Consider the following 14,103-nt stretch of genomic DNA (forward strand, 5'->3'; position numbering starts at 1 on the left):
TATAATTTTGAAATAATGATGCAACAACAAAGTTGTTACATTAATATTGCTAGAAGCCAAGTTTTTTCGTGTAAGAGAAAACAGAAGTATAAATTCAAACAATTAAGTAAAACCTAGAATGTTAAATTTGAAAATTTGATCAATATAAAGCCACGAATTATATATATATTATACATATATATATTATATACATACAGGGGAGCCTGGTAGGCTATAGTCCATAGGGTCACAAAGACACAACTGAAGCAACTTAGCACAGCACACATACACATATAAATATAAAATCTAGTGTGGCCCATTGCTGCTGCTGCTGCTAAGTCGCTTCAGTCGTGTCCAACTCTGTGCGACCCCATAGACGGCAGCCCACCAGGCTCCACCGTCCCTGGGATTCTCCAGGCAAGAATACTGGAGTGGGTTGCCATTTCCTTCTCCAGTGCATGAGAGCGAAAAGTGAAAGTGAAGTCGCTCAGTTGTGTCCAACTCTTCGCGACCCCATGGACTGCAGCCTACCAGGCTCCTCCGTCCATGGGATTTTCCAGGCAAGAGTACTGGAGTGGGCTGCCATTGCCTTCTCCGGTGGCCCATTGAAAGAGCCCCAAAACAACAATATTCCAGGAGTAATAAGTGTCCCTAGAGGCAGAATGCTTTCTAAAACCATTCTGCATTTGAGGGACCAGGGCTTCTGAGAGAAACATCTGACTCCAAGTTTGTATCAAGGAGTATACAAGACAAGCCCAGGACATCTCAATCTTTCAAAGATTAATGGAGTCATGTCGAGAAGACCAGACCAATTTGCAGGGGCTATAAATGGCCAAAGTTGGGCCCCTTAATGTGTGACAAAGCAAAGTGGCTACAAGAATATTTTAAAGGCCATAGATCCATAAATGATACTCCAAAAACAGAAAATTCTAAACAAAGCAAGCCTCATTTGTCACTATTGGAGATAGTTGCCACACCAACTCCTTGTTCTAAAAACTGGCAATTCAAGTTGACAGGATTTATCCTGTCTTTCTGTTTGGAATTGTATTTAAGGATAACTAAATAGCCCAGTTGGCTTCCTAGGTGGTTCAGCAGTAAAGAAACCACCTGCAATGCAGGAGACTTGCAGGAGACGCAGGTTCGACCCCTGGGTTGGAAAGACTCCCTAGAGGAAGAAATGGCTACCTACTCCAGTATTCTTGCCTGGAAATCCCCATGGACAAAGGAGCCTGGTGGGCTACAGCCCGTGGGTGTCCCAAAGAGTCAGACACAGCTGAGCAACTAAACAATAATAACAAAAAATAGCCCAGTTGATGAGGGAAAGCACTTGTTTACAGAATAATTCTAGCTAATAAATAGAGAATAAATTTCATCAACCCTAATGGAATAGTTGATTCAGTTAAGGATCTCTGATGGAAATGAAAACCATTAGGTGAAATGTGATGGCAAAGCAGATGTTCCAAGATGCTAAGGCAGCCTCACAGGTTGCTTTCTGGTCACAAGAGAGAAAGTGCAACAGCTCAAGGGAAGGATTAAGCTATCCCCACTTTTTTCCCAGTGACTAATCTAAACACCACTCAAACTTGAATGGCCAGACATATTGTGCAATCTAAAAGGACCCAAAATTAAGTGCACCTTAATTTTGAAATACTATTTCATCCATGAAATATTCATTCCCAAAATGTTTGGTGTTGTTCAGTTACTCAGTCATGTCTGACTCTTTGCGACTCAATGGACTGCAGAATGCCAAGCTTCCTTGTCCTTCACTATTTCTTAGAGTTGCTCAAATTCATGTCCATTAAGTCAATGACACTATCCAACCATCTCATCCTCTGTCATCACCTTCTCCTCCTGCCTTCAGTCCTTCCCAGCATCAGGGTCTTTTCCAATGAGTCGGCTCTTCGCATCACATGGCCAAAGTATTGGAGCTTCAGCTTCAGCATCAGTCCTTCCAATGAATATTCACAGTTGATTTCCTTTAGAATGGACTAGTTTGATCTTGCAGTCCAAGGAACTTTCAAGAGTCTTCTCCAGTACCACAGTTCAACAGCATCAATTCTTCAACACTCAGCCTTCTTTATGGTCCAATTCTCACATCCGTATATGACTATTGGGAAAACCAAATGCTTAACCTGAGTCTGAGCAGACTTTAAGGCATAACTTCTAGTTTATAGAAAACATAGTACAATGTATAGGTGAACAGGTTAAATTCCCCCCAACTACAGAGCAGAGAAAAATGCAAAATGCAAATGCGGGGCAATTTCTTCATCAAGACAAAGGCAAGAGGAAAGAAGGAGGGAGGAGGAGTATTTTAACGTAAAACAAATTTAGAAGACATAACAGCCAAATGCAATTCATGGTCCTCAACTGACTCTTCATCTGAACAAGGATATTTGAGGGACAGCTGTCAGAAATCAAATACAGATTGGGCATTAATTATATTAATAAACTACTGTTAGTTTTGTTAAGTGTGCATTATGACCTGAATTGTGACCCCCACCCCACACAACAAATTCTTATGTTGAAGTCCTAATCCTCAGCACCTCGGAGTGTAACTATATTTGGTGTGCTGGGCTTAGTCACTCAGTCATGTCCGACTCTTTACGACCCCATGGCCTGTAGCCTGCCAGGTTACTCTGTCCATGGAATTCTCCAGACCAGAATACTGGAGTGGGTAGCCTTTCCCTTCTCCAGGGAATCTTCCCAACCCGGGGATCAAACCCAGGTCTCCCGCATTGCAGGCAGATTCTTCACTGTCTGAGCCACCAGGGAAGCCCATGAATACTGGAGTGGGTAGCCTATCCCTTCTCCAGAGGATCTTCCTGACCCAGGAATTGAACCCAGGTTTCCTGCATTGTGGGCAGATTCTTTACCAGCTGAGCTACCAGGGAAGATGAGGTCTTTAAAGAGCTGATTTAGTTAAAATGAAGTCTGTAGTGTCCGTGAGTGCTCAGTCATGTCCAACTCTTTGCAACCCCCTGGACTGTAGCCCACCAGACTATTCTGTTCATGGGATTGTCCAGGCAAGAATACTGGAATGGGTTGCCATTTCCTCTTCCAAGGGATCGTCCCAAACCAGGTATCGAATCCTGCATTGGCCAGCAGATTCTTTACCACGACACCATCTGGGAAACCCAGAAGTCTTTAGGGTGGGCCCTTATCCAATATGATTGTTGTTCTTGAAAAAGAGGAAATTTAGAAAAAGAGACAGATACAGACAGAGGTACAACCAACTGAGGACACAGTGAGAAGGTGGCCATCGGTAAGCCAAGGAGAGAAGCCTCAGCAGAAACCAAACCTACAGACACCTTAATTTTGGACTTCTGGCCTCCAGAGTTGTGAGAAAATTAACTTCTGTTGTTTTAGCCGCCAAGTCTGTAGTCACAGAGAGTTGGACATGACTGAAATGACTAACACTTTCACTTTCATTTTCTGTGGTATTTTGTTATGGCAGTCCCGATAAACTAATACAAAGTAACAATGATATCGTGGTTATGTAGAAAGTCTTTCAGAGTTCTGTGCAATTTTTAAGTGTGAAATGTATTAATGTCTGTAACTTTTAAATCCTTATATAATGAAGAATGGGTGGCAAAATGTGGACTGTTGAATTTAGGCCATGGGAATATGGGTATTAGTTATTATGTTTCTACATCTCTGTGAATACAAAATTTATAGTAACAATTCAAAATTAAATGCAAGGAAATGTTCAAGTGCTGGGAGAATCAAGGCACCAGACAGGATGTGCAGGCAGTTTGGGGGAACATGAAGATGAAGGGGTCCCCTTCCAAGGAGACCCCTGCCTGTTGTGGGAATTAACTCAGGGCCTCTGTCTTTCAAGCCTCTATCTTTCCGTCTCTGCACATGAGACTGGGTGATTAGAATGCAAAGGCACATTGCATCAGAGAAATTGTCAACAATGAGGCTATGAGAAGAGAACCATTAAAAATGAATTTGGTTTAGCTGTAAAACATTACTAATTTCAGTCACTTACATGAACTACTAAACATTTAAGTATAAATACTGTTCAGCATAATAATAATTATGCATACAACTGAAAAATACAGTTGAAAATATATAATTAATTTTAAATGTCATAATAATTAAAGGAACTTTTCAGTATTTAGCCAAATTCCTCATATTGGATAGGCAGATCCTCATCTGAGCTGAGGCTGGTTGATTCTCTGTCATAACAAATCTAACAGCCCCAACACATCTCTTCATGTCAATCAATCAACAAATATTGAGCACTTACTTTGCAAAACTGCTGTGCTAGGCATTATGGCTGAAGAAGAGAAAGTTTACTCAAGGAGTTTACAATCTAGTCAGGAAGCTTTATACCCAAACAAAAATGATTTAATATATAAGGTAGGTAATGGGTGCAAGGGACTTGTACACGTGAACAAAGGTGGGTTTATATGATAATCATTTGTGTCAGGTAAAATGTGAAAGAGGTGGTTGTGTGGATGTAGCAAGAATGCCTCATCTCAGAGCAAGGAGATAAATAAAATAAAAGTAAATGCAGAAGCAGTAACAACCATTGGCAAGCAGCCAATCCCTGGACAGAGTTGCGATGACAGTGTTAATCCACACACCCAGATTCTTGTGCTCCTAGGCAGCACTTCTGAAATAAGATGGGACAGCCCAACATGTTTAGACGAATGTTTCCAAATATATATTATGAAAAACAAAACATTATAAATGTGGATGGTGTCCTGGCTCAAAAGGAAGGTATAGTAGAAGTCTCAGTAAAAGAGGGACCTATTAATTCAGGAGTCCCTGCTTGGTCTCACAGAGTCAGTACATGTAGCCTGCTCCCGATGTCCAGCAGGTCAAGTGTAAACACAGTGCCGGATGCTCCCATAACATGATGAGGGAGGGTGTGCCCCTGTGGGGCCAGAGGGCAGGAGCTCAAGTTAGATTTCTGCAGTTGTGTGATAGTAAATGATCAACAACAGATCTCCAAGGAAAAAGGCCCCCATCTGTAGCCTTAGTCAATGTCAGTGGTGTAATTACCCCATCATGGTTATTTCAGCTACCAAGAAGATATCACACAATGTGAAGTTAGGGAAGAGCCCAATCATCTCATCCAAGCCAGTACAAGCCAGCTCCAGCACTGGATTTTTGAGCCCAAAGCTTCTTGATTATGGTTATTTTTCAGTTAATTCCCTTTCTTCTAGGGAACTGGTTTCCTAATTAAGCATTTTCTAATTAATGTGCTCCCTTTTCATTTCTCAAAGCCCCTGCCATGGCTGAAGTAGATCTTTAGTTCTTCTGGCTTTGGGGTGGGGGGGCTTCCAGTCTATTACAAGAGCTGGATGGTCACCTGGGGTTTGTCCACTTGAGAGTGAGGGTAGAGGGAGACAGAAGCAGGGACAGCCCTGCTTTGGCAATCCTAGCCTCAGTGCCCTGCGTCACAGATGGGGGTGCGTGCAGATTCACGAAGCCTCCGTAAATGAGAGCTGGGTATTAGATCTCTCCAGAACCCATGTCTCTGGCACTTCTCCAGTGGTCCAGTAGTTAAGATTCCATGCTCCCAATGCAGGGAGCCTGGGTTCCATCCCTGGTCAGGGAACTAGATCCCTCATGCCACAACTAAAGATCCGCACGCCACAATGAAGACCTGGTGCAGTTAAATAAGAAAAAAAAAACCCACGCTCCTTAGCTCCAATAGCGTCTGCTCTCTGCTCCTCTCCCCACATGCAAACCCCAAAACTGACAGTAGTGAGTAGGAGGGTAGAGCCAAATGAAAGAGGAAAAAAAGTTTATTAATGTGAATATATGCAATGTAAATAGAGCATTTACTAGGTGCCAGGCATTATCTCAACTGCTTTAGAAGGTAGCTACTATTAGTATTCCCATTTTGCAGATGAGGAAATAGATTTTGGAGAAGTTAAGACAATTTACCCAAGGTCACCTAGCTAATAAGAAGTAATATTTGGGGCTTCCCTGGTGGCTCAGTGTTAAAGAATCTGCCTGCCAATGCAGGCGACACGGGTTTGATCCCTGGTCAAGGAAGATCCCGCATGCTCCGGAGAGACTAAGCCCGTGCACCACAACTATTGAACCTGTGCTCTAAAGCCTGGGAGCCACAACTACTGAAGCCCTCGTGCCCTAGAACCTGTGCTCAGCAACAAGGGAAGCCACCAAAATGAGAAGCCTGCACAACACAACTAGTAAGTAACCCCTCGATCACCGCAACTAGAGAAAGCCCATGCAGCAATGAAGACCCATCACAGCCAAATAAACAAGTAAAAAAATTTTTTTAAAGAGAAGGAGAAATAATATTTGGGTTTGAACCCAACCAGCCTAAGCGCAAAGCCCAGGCTTCCGGTGACTCATGATCGACCATCTACCTCTGCTCTCTGAGATCTCTTAGGTGACTGACGCTGACGAGGGCTCTGCCCTGGGGAGAAAACCCAGAGATGTGCGCCCCTGTCCTCAAGATGCTTTCCAAAAACTTACAGGCTCCTTAAGAAAGCAAGACTAATGTAAGTGAAGTAATTAGAAAATCTTAGCAGACAGCATGTAATTAGCTAAAATGTAATATCCCCCACGGCTAAGAAAAGTGCTTCTTGGTAGAGGCCATGAGACCTCACCCCTGCCTCCAGAGCTATAATCACTCTTTTAAAAAATCAGAATGTGGGTCAGATGGGGCCTTCAGCCTGTAACCTGGTGCTATAATTCTCTCTCCCAAGGAATCCCACCTGACCAAATGATATCCCTATAACATAGCTGTTATATAAAGCTTCACTGTACGCAGTTTTCTCCACTTTTCCCAGACTAATGAGAAAATATTTTGAAACCTCTGTTTAAAAGTTTCTGTTTACTTTTGTGGCTCTGCCACCAAAGCCTCAAGCCTGGACTCCAGCCTTTCACTCCATCCTCTCCCTCTCTCTGATGGTATCAGTTTGTCAAGGTTGCCCATGGCAATCCATCCTAAATTGACAATGTGGATAGAAAACGAGCTATTCCTAAAAGAGGGGGAACTTCAGAAGTCCAAGGGACTTCCCTAGTGGTCCAGGGGCTAAGACTCCACGCTCCCAGTGCAGGGGGCCCTGGTCAGGGAACTAGATCCCACAAGAGTTTGCATGCTGCATCAAAGATCAAAGATCCCACATGCTGCAACTAAAACTTGACACAGATAATTGTTTTTTAGAAAGCCCAAGCTTGTTCCCATTGCTATGGCTATGGAACAAACTACCCCCAAACTTAGTGACTTAAAACAGTGCCATGTTCGTATCTCTCACAATTTCTGTGACAGTTTCTTAGTTGGGTGAATATATTAGTTTGCAAGGGCTGCCATAGCAATGGACCACAGACTAGGCGCTTTAAACAATTTTCTCACAGTTCTGGATGCTAGAAGTCCAAGACCAAGGTATCGATTTCTTCTGAGGCTTATTACAGTAACAGACTAGGTCCTAGATGGAATCACTCATGCTAAGCCCCATGTTTGCAAACCAAAACTTAAGTAAGTTTCTATGCTCAGCTCTCCCAAAAAAGGAAGACCGTGGTCAGCCCATGAGGGCTTGCCTGCTCAGCACAAATTACCTGAATTTACTCCAAGAATCCCCTTTGCTCTGTGTAAGGAAAGCAACTCTGCTTTAATGAGTCAACAGATGCCCCATGTTCCTTCCTTGTTTCTGCTCGCTTTGGTCTTTAAAAACTCCCTGTTTGTACAACTCTTTGGCGCTCCTTTCTATCTGCTAGATTGCATGCTGCCTGATGAAGCCTCCTAGGTCAGTAAATTGTGGAGAATTTTCTTTTAACAGACCTCTCTCCTGGGCTTGTAGATGGCCAATTTGTCCATACATTTTCTCATGTCTTTCCTTCTGTGTGTGTCCTAAACTCCTCTTCCTACAAGGACACCAGCCATACTGGATTACAGCCTGCTCATATAACCTCATTTTACCTTAATCACTTCTTTAAAGATCTTATGTTCAAATACAGTCACATTCTGAGATACTGGGTGGGAATAGGATTTCAACATGTAAACTTTGAGGGGAATACAATTCAGGCCTTACAGTGAGTTTTTTGCTGATATCACACAGTGCATTCACTGATATCACACAGTGGGACTTAGTTGTCAGCTGGGATGGCCCAGAGAGTCCAAAGTGGCTTCAGTCAGCTGTCCGAGGTCTAGGTGGGGATGGCAGGAAGGCTGAGCTCAGTTGTGCCCATTGACTAGAGAGTCTTCACATAGCATCTTCTTCCTGGCCACCTTGGAGTAGTCAGATTTCTTCTTTAATATTTCTTTCTTTATGTATTTGGCTGTGCCGGGTCTTAGTTGCAGCACACAGGATCATCCATCTTTGTTGTAGCATGTAGGATCTTTTTTTGCATAGTTTCAGCACTCAAACACTTAGTTGTGGCATGTGGAATCTAGTTCCCTGACCAGAGATCGAACCCATGTCCCCTGTACTGGGAGAACAGAGTCTTAAACACTGGACCACCAGGAGAGTCCCAATCAGATATTTTACATGGAGGCTGGTGCCTGTCTCTGGAGAACCAGGAATGAGCTTTGTTGACCTAGCCTCAAAAGGCACATAGCCTGAGCCATGCTTTGTTGTTCAAAACACAAACCCACCCAGAGGAGGGGACATGGACCCTACCTCTCAATGAAAAAGTCTCAAAGACTCTGAGACCTTTCTTAAAATTTCTCCAAGCTGTTTATGGTTCAACCACATCATCCACATTTCCTACCCCTCAGTCATCCAGACACACATGAAAAGCGCTTGATGAACCCTACAGTTACTCTCAACCCTCTGGGTTCTTTTCTGCTTCTAGCGGTCTGGTGGAGATGGCACAGTTCTTTAAGAACCAAATGGTCCCTTTCAGTCCTCTGACCTCATCAGTCCTTCAGATCCTTTCCTAAGGGCCCAAACATGCCAACTTGGGCTGCTGTGCCTGGTCATAGGAAGTCCAGACTTTTCTCTGTCTTCATTCCCACCCCATCTCTTCATCATCATGTTTGCAAGGCATTTTGTGATAACATCTGTTTTCTTTTTGAACTGTTTTCTTGGGCTCAGACCCCTTAATCCTCTATTTCAGAGCTACAATTTTATACCTTGCATGCTATTTGCCCTGCTGCAATCTCAGCTCCTTCTTTTTATTATAAAATTTGGAACCTGGGTACATCTGACCCAAATGGGACAGGCCTGCCTGGAACCTATTTGCTGGGAGACTGACTGGAAAACCCAGGAGACAAAAGACAGCACAAGGATGTGACAGTCTGACTTAGGAACAAAACCTCAGCTCTCAGAATCTCTGTGATTGTCAGATCCTGAATGGCAGGTGTCACTTGGATCCATCCAAGCTCCCGGCCTTTAGACACAGTCTGGATCCTGAATTCTAACAAGAGATAAGGCTTTAAAATAAAGAGGAAAGAGTTATTCCTGTCCCTACTTTATAACTGAGTTTATCACAAAGGAAGAGGCGGTGTTCTTCCACTTTTCCATGAAGGGGGCTTCCCAGGAGATCCTGTGAGATACCTGTTTTCACAGGCAAAGAGTCCATGTGACTCCCCTCCCCCGAGTGGGACCTTCAAGAAATCATTAGGGGAAGATGTTCCAGGGCAAGAAGTCTACTTCAACAGGCACAAGGGAGTGCGATTTGAATTATTAAGTTAATCAGCCTGTACTCGTGCCTACAGAGGAGGTCTGGGAAACCCAGTGAAAAGAGAAAGATGAGTGCCTTGCCCCTTTCCTTGCTTTGTTCTCCTTTTCCACACCTGGGGGCCGGGGGCAAGGCCACCTCTGCTTCAGTTGTGTATACTTGCATGTTACCAGCAAGCCGTTTCCATAAGACAGGGTCAAGGAGGTGTAACTTCTTGCACAGGCCCTGCCACTTTTACATCTTGTAACCTCATGTCCTAGGAATTAGCTGAACAAAGCTTCTTCATCCTTCAATTGTGAGTTATATCATTCATTGACCTCAAAGGGCCATTTTAAGAACCAAAATGTTTAAATGAACTTAAAATGAAGAGAATCACTACCTAAATATAAGTATTCTGACTATCTTATGTCTTTGAATTTTTCTTTGTGACTTCAAGGAGCATGAAGTGATTTTAACAGCATCTTCTGGACTACACTCCCATCTGTGTACATCTCTCTCCCTCCACATTGTAGACCTTTTGCATGCAGCGACAGTGACTTGTACATCCTCACATTCTCTAATACACCAACCACAGAGCTTAGCAAACTAGTGGGGCTAAATACATCATTAATAACCAACTTCATTTTAAAACTTCCCCACCCTATTGTCTCTTACCAGGAGATATCCCTTAGACTCATAACCAAACACCTTACCTCTTTTCAGGATTAAGTCATAGCATTAATGTTTAATTAATGAAATTTTAGGGGCTTCCCAGGTGGCACAGTGGTAAAGATCCACCTGACAATGCAGGATACTCATGAGATGAGGGCTTGACCCCCAGGTCAGGAAGCTCCCCTGGAGTAGGAAATGGCAACCCACTGCAGTACTCTTGCCTGGAGAGTTCCACAGACAGAGGAGCCTGGCATTCTACAGTCCATGAGTAGATGTCCACAGAGCCAGACGTGACTGAGCTACTGAACACAATGAAATTTTAGCATCACCTCTGCGTGACTGTGGAGCCTGAGGTTGTGTCCTCCTTTCCCAGGGACTGCCTTTACTATCTGGGGTTGTGGGTGTGGCTCGTACCTTCCCTGCTCCTGCACACAAAGGAGTTTCTGCCCGGCTTGGTAGCAGAGCTCCTGAGTCCTTCATGTGGTGTCTGCTGATCTATGGATCTGGATGCTGCTGGCTGCCATCTGCCAAGGGGCCTGATGATCCAAGTCAGTTCAAGATTGCCTGGGCCATCAGAGAAAGGCACGTGGTCCAGTCTGTTTCTGGCCACCATAGCTCCTTCTGGAGGCAAAAGTTCTCTTCTTCTCTCAGCTCAACTAAAAGAAAAACTAGGGTCCTTTCCAGCTCTCACATAAGATGTCTGCTGTTGCAGCTGTGATTCATTCTTTCTCTCTCCTGCTAGATATTGGGGGAAATTTAGGGGCAAGTGAGGTTCTCTCATTTCAATTGTCTTAAAAATCCTTACCTCTGTTCACAGGTCTCAACTCAAGACAGGAGCTCCCTGAGAGTTTAATTTAATCTAACTAAATGTACTACATAGATACTGGCTTCCCAGGTCTAAAAAAGAAAAGAAATCAGGGCTCTCTCTTAGATGTGTAGCACCATGGAAAGAAAATGACTGAAAGGTCCTGGTTGAACCAAATAACTCTGTGCTCCAGGGGAAAATTATGGGTGAGTCATGACCAAATGGCCCAGACTCATTTGCATAGGACTGGAAGCCACAGGGTGTCAGCAACGTGCTAACTGGGTTCTAATCTACTTCTTCCCCCTAGACAGCTCCCTTCAGACCTGGACAGCTGATAATGTGGGGGGAATTCTCTACCTGGGGAATCCACAGGCACCTCCAACTCACCGTGTTCACAGGGGAAGTTAACATTCCCACCTCCAAATAAGGCCTTTTACTGAGCTCTCAGTCAATGACAAACCAGGTACACAGCCGTTCACTTAGAAACCTACAAGTCATTCTTTGTGTGTGTGTGCACATGTTTGCAATTGCCCACTTTATTTTTGACTGGAGGATAGTTGCTTTATTACTAAAACAATATTGTGTTGGTTTTTGCCGTATGTCAACATGAATCAGCCGCGGGTAAATGTATGTCCCCTCCCTCTTGAACCACCTTCCCTCCTCCCACGTCATCCTACCCCCTAGGTTAACACAGAGGCTCGGATTTGAGCTCCACTGAAACATACACATTACCATATGTAAAATTAGATAGCCAGTGGAAATCTACTGTGTGACATATAAGTCATTCTTGACACCTGGGTTTCTCTTTTCACCATTACCTTAACATCCAGTTCCCAAGTGATTGAATTTTCAGAATCTTTCTTTACCTCCACATTTCCAATGCCCCCTGCCCAAATAGAAGCCTCCCCCCTCTTTCACTTGGAGTTAGCCCTTGGAGTGATCCACCTAAAACTCAAGTCTACACCTGTTATTTCCTTAAGTCACATCTGTAATGCCTCTAAATCTACAAGATAAAGTCCAAAGATTTTTGTTAAGATGCGTCATCCAGTGTTCAAGGTCCTCCATGGATGTACTTTATAATTCTGTTACTACATATTGATCATCGTTTTTCCTAGCATATTGGCTGTTTGGCTGGAATGAGCCGGGTATATCAAAAAGATGTTCTGCTCTATTAGGCTGCTCGTTTCCTGGTCTTTTGACTAAAGAGAGAATAATCTTAAACCTTTTTGTCTTTGCTTGTTGGAGTTCCAGGTGGAAGTTTTCTCCAGCACCCTGCACTTTGAGATATATTGGAGGAAAGCCCAGGGAACTTACCACTGTGTCTTTCCTCAAGTCCTAAAATTGGAAACAGTATACATTCCCCTTCCATCTTTCAGAGTCTCCCTGTGTTTATTGTATTATGTCTGGGATTTATTTTTAGTTGTAAGAGGGAAGACTGATGAAAAATGGTGCTATTCCATCTTGGACAGAAGGAGCGTCCATTAATTAAGCCTTAATGAAAAAGTTGAAGAGGCTATTTAAGCAATACTTAGGGACCAGATCAGTTGAGTGTTTTAAAGAATGTATTCTCCTCTATTATGGAGAATGTTGAAGAGGGTTCCCCAGGGAAGACTTGCTTCATGGTTCTGGGATGTACTCAGAATGTCAGAACGAAGAAGAGCAATCCTCTATAAACATCTAGAGAAGAATTTCAATCTGTGGGCACAATAAAAACCTATAAAACTGAGCAGCACTTTATGATGAGTCTGGAGTAAGAGACTGGGCTGGAATAATTGGGCTTTCTTCTATATGCTTAGTTCCCGAGAGTAACAATCAGTCCTACATCTACCAAAGATCAAAAAAGTCCTAACACATCCCCAGATGAGCTCCACTGCCCCCCTTATGGAAGGGAAGCCAAAAAATTTTTTCAGAGGGACAGTTGAAATTCTCAAATAGTAACAGCCACATTTGTCCAGCCACTAATTGAAGAGACTTTAATTGGCAACTTCAGGCAACAATATAGAGCAGCCTTAATTTGGACAAGAAAACAAGAAGAAACTAGGGCATGGCAACCCACTCCAGTATTCTTGCCAGGAGAATCCCATGGACAGAGAAGCCTGGTGGGCTTTGGTCCATGGGATGGCAAAGAGTTAACATCAACAAAAAGGCTAGCATAGCCCAAAATGGGAAGGCACTATTTAGGGATCCTCTACTAGACTTTAGCATGGATTATATTCAGGGTCTCTCCTTCCTCATCTTAGCCCACATCCTGTGGCTGGGAGTGGCTTGTTGGGAAAAATGGGAATGGAAGAAGTTAGTTAAGGAGTTCTTAGGGATAGTATGATCATCCATCCAGATGCTTAGAGACTGCCAAGACTGGACCAGAATTTTTGGCAAAGGATTTTGAGAGTTTTGGCATGGGAAACCCTGAGATATATTGAATTAAAAGGGAACGTGGTGGTCCATCTGGAGTTACAAACATAATTATGGTTCTATTAATTCACGAATTCTGCTTCTGACATTTTCTTTCTAATATTCCCTTTCTAGTCTGGGTGTGTGTGTGAGTGTGTGTGTGTGTGTCAGTTGCTCAGTCATGTCTGACTCTTTGTGACCCCTTGAGTTGTAACCCGTCAGGCTACTCTATCCATGGGATTCTCCAGGCAAGAATACTGGAGTAGGTTGCCGTTCCCTTCTCCAGAGGATCTTCCTGATCCAAGGATTGAACCTGAGTCTCCCACATTGATCCATGTCTTACAGTCTCACTGAAAACCAACTGAGGTAGCCTAAATGTGGTGAGGGGAAAAATTCACAGATCAGAATAATCTGATCTAATCCACTCTTTTCTGTGAAGAAACAGATAAATCCGAATCTCACCACATTGAGTTGTCAAACCCTCCTAGACCTAGAAGCAATGAAGCTTTCTCTGTTTTCAATTTCTGAATCTTTTTAGTGGGATGTGATAGAGTGAGACTTTGACATCTTAGCACAATCTCTGAAGGATTTGCTGTTGGTGTGGTAATGGGAAATATGCCAATAAACAAATATTTATTTCATTACTTACTTACTTGTTTATTTAT

The sequence above is a fragment of the Giraffa tippelskirchi genome, chromosome 2, assembly GCF_054371585.1.
Source record: "Giraffa tippelskirchi isolate mGirTip1 chromosome 2, T2T-mGirTip1v1.2.pri, whole genome shotgun sequence".
Classification (NCBI taxonomy): Eukaryota; Metazoa; Chordata; class Mammalia; order Artiodactyla; family Giraffidae; genus Giraffa; species Giraffa tippelskirchi.